This window comes from Euprymna scolopes, chromosome 18, assembly GCF_053919585.1.
Source record: "Euprymna scolopes isolate OS-2025 chromosome 18, ASM5391958v1, whole genome shotgun sequence".
In the NCBI taxonomy this organism is placed as follows: domain Eukaryota; kingdom Metazoa; phylum Mollusca; class Cephalopoda; order Sepiida; family Sepiolidae; genus Euprymna; species Euprymna scolopes.
The window spans coordinates 122,552,316-122,560,788 of NC_136499.1; the positions used below are offsets into that span (position 1 = coordinate 122,552,316).

Below are 8,473 nucleotides of genomic sequence, written 5' to 3' on the forward strand. Positions count from 1 at the left end.
ACGAAGTATTTCCAGATCACGTATCCTTAGCCATAGCTATTTCCTGGTTGAGGAGGTTTCTTGTAATTATTAAAGGAAAGGAGCTTAGTCTTGGCAGTATTGAAGATTACCATCCATTTTTGACCCCATTTCACTATAGAGTAGAGGTGTCTCTCTAGAGTTTCTGTCATTACCTTAGATATGTGTTCATTTGTTTTCTCCTCGTGCATGTTACAGAGCGTGATGTCATCAGCATATATACCCATTTCAGAGACAATTTTATCAGGGAGTTAATTTATGAATATTAGGAATAATAAAGGTCCAAAGATTTACCCCTGAGGTATACCCGCATTTATATCACTAGTCGAGGACAATCTGGATTCTTCTCTTATTTTAAAAGGAGTTAATTATGTTAAGTATTTCTCCAGGATCTGATTTTCATGAAAACACAATCATGCCTACCCTGTCAAAAGCCTTAAATATATCTCGGGCTACTGCCCAACACTCCCCTTCCTTATCCAGTGCACGGTAGATACGTTCCGAGATTACATTTAGAATATCTCCAGTAGAATTGGCTTGCCTTAATCCATATTGAGGGTCCAGCAGAAGTTTTGCAATGGTAAGGTGGTGTACTAGAAGTTGATTAATTATGGACTCAAATATTTTGGCAAAACAAGGGAGGAGGCTAATGGGGCAGTCATTTAATGGGTTAGTTCTAACGCTAGATTTTTGGTAAACTGGTACCCCAGAATTAGTTTTCCAGTAGTCAGGAAAGCATGATTTGCTCAGGCATTTGTTGAAGAGTTTCGAGACAACTGCAGCAACCCCAGCGGAGCAATTTTTTAATATCACAGCCGGGATGACACCAGGTATACATTATTTTGAGGTGGTTAGGGTTTTTTTTTATCATATCATGTACTTTAGAAGAGGTGATTTTTAGATCATATAGTGTGCTTTCTGTCTGCAAAGGAAAATCAGGGAGGGAATGGTTTGCTGATTCTAAAATAAGGTTTGAGACGAACTGACGGGCAAGCATGTTAGTTTTCTTGGTTGCCGTGCAAGCAACCTCATGATTCTTGGATTGTGGGGGAATTTTCGATTTACTGTTGTAGATTTTCCAGAAGTCACAGGTTCCTAATTTCTGTGCTTCGAAGCGCGTTCTGGTGGTTTCAGGAATATCTATCATAGCTTTCACTACTTCTTTTTTACAATTACTTCTAGCTTCTATAAACCTTTGTCTTTTACATTGGACTTATGCCGGGTAAATCTGCAGTTTGCATGTTGCCTCTGAGCAATGGCAGCTGCCAAAGTAGAAGTAAACCGTTGGGTAGAGTGGAGTTTGCTATAGAACGTCTGTGTGAGACTATGTGCTTCAATTGCTGCTTTGAACCATCTAGTGGTCTCATTTGGTCACTGTTAGACAGGAAGAGAAATATATTTATGAATTTCAATATGAATTTCAAACAAAATAAATGTCTGTTTATTTTGTAATAGTGCGTTGCTTTGGCTTAAAACGTATCTAATATTTATTTTATCTATGAATAGTAATTTTTAAAACAATGTCACATAGAAATCAGGACACACACTAAGACAGGAAATGTACAGATTTTGTAGGAGCAGTGATTCGCCGTTCTTGGGATTTATTCCGAGGAATGAAAGTAAAACAAATAAGTCAGTCTCAAACAAAGACTTTCAGAAAACGATGTTGATGCACGTAAAAAACGATGTTGATACACATAAAAAACGATGTTGATACACGTAAAAAACGATGTTGATGCACGTAAAAAACGATGTTGATACACGTAAAAACGATGTTGATGCACGTAAAAAAACGATGTTGATACACGTAAAAAACGATGTTGATGCACGTAAAAAACGATGTTGATACACGTAAAAAACGATGTTGATACACGTAAAAAACGATGTTGATGCACGTAAAAAACGATGTTGATACACGTAAAAAACGATGTTGATGCACGTAAAAAACGATGTTGATACACGTAAAAAACGATGTTGATACACGTAAAAAACGATGTTGATGGACGTAAAAAACGATGTTGATGCACGTAAAAAACGATGTTGATACACGTAAAAAACGATGTTGATACACGTAAAAAACGATGTTGATGCACGTAAAAAACGATGTTGATGCACGTAAAAAACGATGTTGATACACGTAAAAAACGATGTTGATGCACGTAAAAAACGATGTTGATGCACGTAAAAAACGATGTTGATACACGTAAAAAACGATGTTGATACACGTAAAAAACGATGTTGATGCACGTAAAAAACGATGTCGATACACGTAAAAAACGATGTTGATACACGTAAAAACGATGTTGATACACGTAAAAAACGATGTTGATACACGTAAAAAACGATGTTGATGCACGTAAAAAACGATGTTGATGCACGTAAAAAACGATGTTGATACACGTAAAAAACGATGTTGATACACGTAAAAAACGATTTTGACGCACGTAAAAAACGATGTTGATACACGTAAACGATGTTGATGCACGTAAAAAACGATGTTGATACACGTAAACGATGTTGATGCACGTAAAAAACGATGTTGATGCACGTAAAAAACGATGTTGATGCACGTAAAAAACGATGTTGATACACGTAAACGATGTTGATGCACGTAAAAAACGATGTTGATACACGTAAACGATGTTGATGCACGTAAAAAACGATGTTGATACACGTAAAAAACGATGTTGATGCACGTAAAAAACGATGTTTGATGCACGTAAAAAACGATGTTGATGCACGTAAAAAACGATGTTGATGCACGTAAAAAACGATGTGATACACGTAAAAAACGATGTTGATGCACGTAAAAAACGATGTTGATACACGTAAAAAACGATGTTGATACACGTAAAAAACGATGTTGATACACGTAAAAAACGATGTTGATGCACGTAAAAAACGATGTTGATGCACGTAAAAAACGATGTTGATGCACGTAAAAAACGATGTTGATGCACGTAAAAAACGATGTTGATGCACGTAAAAAACGATGTTAATACACGTAAAAAACGATGTTGATGCACGTAAAAAACGATGTTGATGCACGTAAAAAACGATGTTGATACACGTAAAAAACGATGTTGATGCACGTAAAAAACGATGTTGATGCACATAAAAAAACGATGTTGATACACGTAAAAAACGATGTTGATACACGTAAACGATCACAGATGTTCAAAGTCGTTAAGATGAGACGTGTGATAACAACAAGGTAAGGATTAGTATTAACAAAGAGTAGTCTAACGTCAATAAAGTACATAACAGTGTCAAATAGAACGGTTTATGAGGCATGTTATGAATAGATTCACGTTTCAATGACTTCTTTCACTAACAATGCTTTGTGCCCAACGTATTCGGCGCACTGCACCAGAAGTTGCTCTCTCTCTCTCTCTCTCTCTATATATATATATATATATATATATATATATATATATATATATATATATATATATATATTAGTGATGGGACGATTCCGATATTTTCCCGATTCCAATGCAATTTAGTACAGAATCGATAATTGCATCGGAATTGGGAAAAATATTGGAATCGTCCCATCACTAATATATATATATATATATATATATATATATATATATATATATATATATATATATATATATATATATATATAGTAAGGAATCGATAATTGTATCGGACTCGGGAAAAATATTGGAATCATCCCGTCACTAATATATATATATATATATATATATATATATATATATATATATATATATATATATATAGGTTTTTTTTAAATCAGAGATTCGCTTCTCCTAGAAAGGTTGCCTTCACCATGGTTTACGGGAGCCCTCTCCACCGCAACACACGCATACATACACACAAACACACATGGCGCTGGTTGGCCGTTGATCCCGAAAAAAAGGTCCATTTGACCTTTGGAAGGTTTTGTTTTTAATCCTTCCGGGAGACTAGCCACTCTCCTCACCAAACAAGTTTGGTGGGGGAACCAGTTTAGTCGCCGGTAACCCGACCATAAGGCAGGTAGTACTGGGTTACATGGTACCAGTAGCATATGACGTGACTAAATATATACATACATACAAATATACATACATAATACTTATACACATACATACATACATACATACAAACATTCATACATAAATACATTTAAGCAGACTGTTGAAATATATATTATGGAAGACTACAAAAATATGTAATGATTTGTGACATTGTGAGGTTGACTACATTGCTTATTGTCGAAATTGACAAAAGATGTAAGTAGTTATTATTGTTGTTTTAATGAAAACTCAGTTTTTCGGTTGTCTCATTTCGCTACAGTACTGAAGAAATACATTACATGCTTTATATATTCAAAGCTTTTCATGATGTTTGGTTTGTTTTGTTTTCTATGGCTTATCAACCCTTTTCGTGTTATTGATGGCTGCATTCAATAATTTGGAGAAAATTATGTATCAAGTTCTTTATCTAAATAATATTTATGGATTATATATGTATATATATATATATATATATATATATATATATATATATATATATATATATATATATGATTTTCAGAATGTGAGAGAATGTATATAATAAATTCCACAGCCAAACAACGTCGCAGCCCACAAGAGCTCGGGTTTCGAATCCTGAGTTCGGATGTGTCTAACTGACGAGCCCAAATGAGGGCGAAACTCGAGTCTTGGACTTCCGGTTCTTTGACTGTCATGGCTCTTGTGGGCTGCGACGTTGTTTGGCTGTGGAATTTATTATATATATATATATATATATATATATATATATATATATATAGTAAGTTATAAAATATATATGGCGATTAAGCTACACTGCGTTTTATCCACTGTAGGACTCTTCAGCCTTATGCGCGAATTTTGTGGTTGTCTGTCGTTTTTATATATGCACCTTCTATTAAGATTTTAGTTAGTTAATCAGCTTTCTAGTATCCACCGCGCCCTTCCTATCAGCCAATGAACATGCACTTACCGGATAAAGGCCTATTTGACCTCTGGTTGACTTATTCCTTGTGTATGCTCTATTTAGCCTGGATATCTAGTTTCTTGACTGGTTTTAAATCTAGGTTAAGTTGTTTTTTTGTTTTTTTTATGTTAGTTTATATACATATATATGTACATATATACATACACACACACATATATATACATATATATATATTCATACATATATATATATATACATATATGTGTGATAGTTTATGTATAATCATGTTTATTTAATTTATTTATTTGTTTATTTTTTATTGTTTTTGTTAGTTTTAAAACTATTTTGTATCGCTATCCTAGAGTACATTTTATCTTGTGAACACAGGTGTTCGCTATTTTTCTTCTACAGTTTAATAGATGTTGGGGTTATTTAAAGTACAGGATAGCAAATTTTTCATGAAGGCATAATCTACATGGGTCGTGTAGGTCTCTACACGTAATAGCTTGTCTTATTATTTTCCATTCGACTACCGGCGAATGTCCGCTTTCCTTGAGTTCCCAGTTATTTGCTGGTGTTGTTTTCATAAGGTGTTTTTTTTATTGTTGAATGTACTTTTGTGGCCATAATATCTATATATGTATATATATCCCTACTTCTCTGGCAGTATTAACAAGCAGCATTTTAAATGTAATGTGAACAGACATCAAGCTGCTCAACTCTTCACAATGCGCTTTTTTAACATAGCGTAGGCGGCTATATGCAAATACCGAGCCGTGAGCGAAATGACGTCACAGTAATGAGAAAGAATATAAACAGAGAGAACACGTTTACAATGACGATAAAGCTAAAGACGTTTGAGAGCACATTCAAGAAGACGATCACGTGGGTGACGTCAGGGACGTAACGAAAAATCACGCGTTACGAGAGAATGAGAAAATAAATGACGTTGTTGCAACAAAAAACAGCGAGTTGAAGTTGTTTTCTATTTTTTGAGGACTTTGCAACTGAGACTACAACTTTTAGATATGATCTCAATGTGTGTGCAGTCAGCACCAACCCTATTCAGAGTTTAACCGGCTTCCTCCGAAGGAGGAAGTTTCATGGGAGAATGAAATTAAAAAGCGGTCCCCAGTCGAATGTATATCCCCGTTAGGGAGATGATGACGTTAGGTTTTTGCAACTTTTTGCAGGGAGATGTCGACGTCCTCCTATATACAACACCTGGACTTCCCAAATTGGTCAACCATTTTAGTAATAACCAAGCTCAACGTTGCTTAACTTCAATGATCTGATGGAAACCGGTGTGTCAACGTGATTATGCCGTATATAATGATCCCAATAGTAGTCACTTACGACTAAGTGACAATATGCGTTGCTTGAGATGAAAACGAGTATAAAAATATTTATTCATGAGGCCACTCGAGGATAAGGGTTAATGAGTGCACTGCCGTTAATGGGGACATGTTGTAGTCATATTAAGTAATGGACATTGGGTAAATTGGATGACTTAAGGGGATGGCTCATCAAGAATGTTTTCACGTTGGACTTGAAGACAACCATGTTGTAGTCAGTTGGAAAGCAGGAAAACAGAACAGAGTTCCACAGGCGTGCAGTTCTAAGAAAAAAGCTTTGTTCATGGAATTTACGTTTAGTTTTAGGCATAGATAAAGAGTGGGGGGAATTATTGATAGTGGTTTCAGTTAGACGAGTGTTTGTTGTGAAAGTCAGGACAGGCGGTGACCATAGATTGGAGCTCAGACGTGCAACTTGACATGAAAATAACAATAAAACAGAGACAGGCTCGCAACGTCTCTTCTCTGAGAATGAGGTTGCAGGGAAGAGAAAAGGACATGCCCCACTAGACTACGAAGTATATTTTGCACTCTGCCAAGGTAAGATAAACTGCCTCTGGCAGGTTCTGCCCAGATGTGGCAACAGTACTCCATCCTTGGACGTACTTGGCAATTATACAAGTAGAGAATTGCATCGGCACTGAGATATCTACTGGAGCGGTAGAATGATCCCACCATATTCCCAGCAACCCTGGCAACGTATTTGATGTATATGTCCCATCTCAGATCAGGAGTAAACGTTAGACCTAGAAGTTTGTCAAAACATGGAACCTTTGTAGGGAAAAATGTGCATTTATGTTTTTACTTTGCAGAACATGATTGAGTTTTTCATAGCCGGTATCTTCACTCACACTGTAGCACCAGAAGTTAAACAGCGATGGGGATCGATGTTAGCCGGTCATCTCATCTGAGTATGTTGTTTTTTGTTGTTTGTTTCTCTCTGGTACACGAACGTGATATATATATATATATATATATATATATATATATATATATATATATATATATATATATATATATATATATATCCTTAAATAACAAATATGGCCGCGATCGCATAAAATGAAACGAAATACTGGAAAACATAAATATAGTTTTATGTGTTTCAGTTTCCTTTTTGTATTCATTATATATTCAGTTTTATGATTATTATTAAAAAAACAAATTACTGAGTGAAAAACGTTCAGCTGAAAGAACGAACTGGGCCGAGCGGTTGCAAAATGTATAAAACTCGCGTCATTATACATTTGCCAGTTTGCTTATCAGATATGACAAGCGCCATTAATTTTTTACCCATCGCCCCGGCCGAGCCCTCCGACCGTGGATAGGCGGTGAATTATGCCTGCCATCGGCTAAAGGTGATGATGTCACTGAAAAGCTGCGGCTTCTAATATCGTGAGACGTTTTGACTTTAATTTCCATTAATAATTGGTCTCTTTTGCAAACGAATTGATGTACAAATGCGGCCGCCTTTTTTTTTATTTGTTCATAATTTGGTTTTTACACATTTAAAAGATGGCGTGAGAAATACTATATAATACTAGCGGGACCTGTGGAAATTCCACGGTGTCATTTTTCATATATAATATATTGCAGCTGGGCATTCTGTGGACGTTCACCCTGAATGGAACCCCGCGATATTATTGTAGCCCTATTGTTAAAACTATAAAAGTATTTATCTAAGTAAACTGGTTAATGTAGTGTCAAATTATATCTGCTTATTACAAATATCCTGTTAGAAATCTGTGACATATTTCCATTGAATGGATACCCGGCGCCAACGGGAATCCCACAATATTATTATACAACATTTAAAGAGAACAGATACTATCCTTCGATCCTAGCCAGAAGACTAAGAAGGTATATGTTGATTTGACGTACTGTTGTAATGTCGCTAGGATCAACATATGTTGTATTGTTTTGTTTGTGTGTGTGTACGTGCCATTGTTACTAATGTTTATAGTGGCTCTTCACTATCTGAACCCAAATTCTATTTGTCACTTATTTGAGTTTTTTCCAATGTCATGATCGTTTAAATGTTTATATGCGGGTGTGTGCCTGTCATACATGTATTTGACATACATTATCGTTGATCTGTGTCCATCTGGTAAATCATCTTCTTGAAGGGAAGCTGGAACCTGTTTGAACGAATATTCATCCACTTCCAA

The 8,473-nt window shown here is 35.6% G+C and overlaps 1 pseudogene; it reads right to left on the reverse strand.

Annotated features, from left to right (window-relative positions):
- Nucleotides 1-6,162: 6,162 nt before the first annotated feature.
- Nucleotides 6,163-6,281, reverse strand: LOC145301561 (5S ribosomal RNA; annotated as a pseudogene).
- Between the last annotated feature and the right edge of the window lie 2,192 nt (nt 6,282-8,473).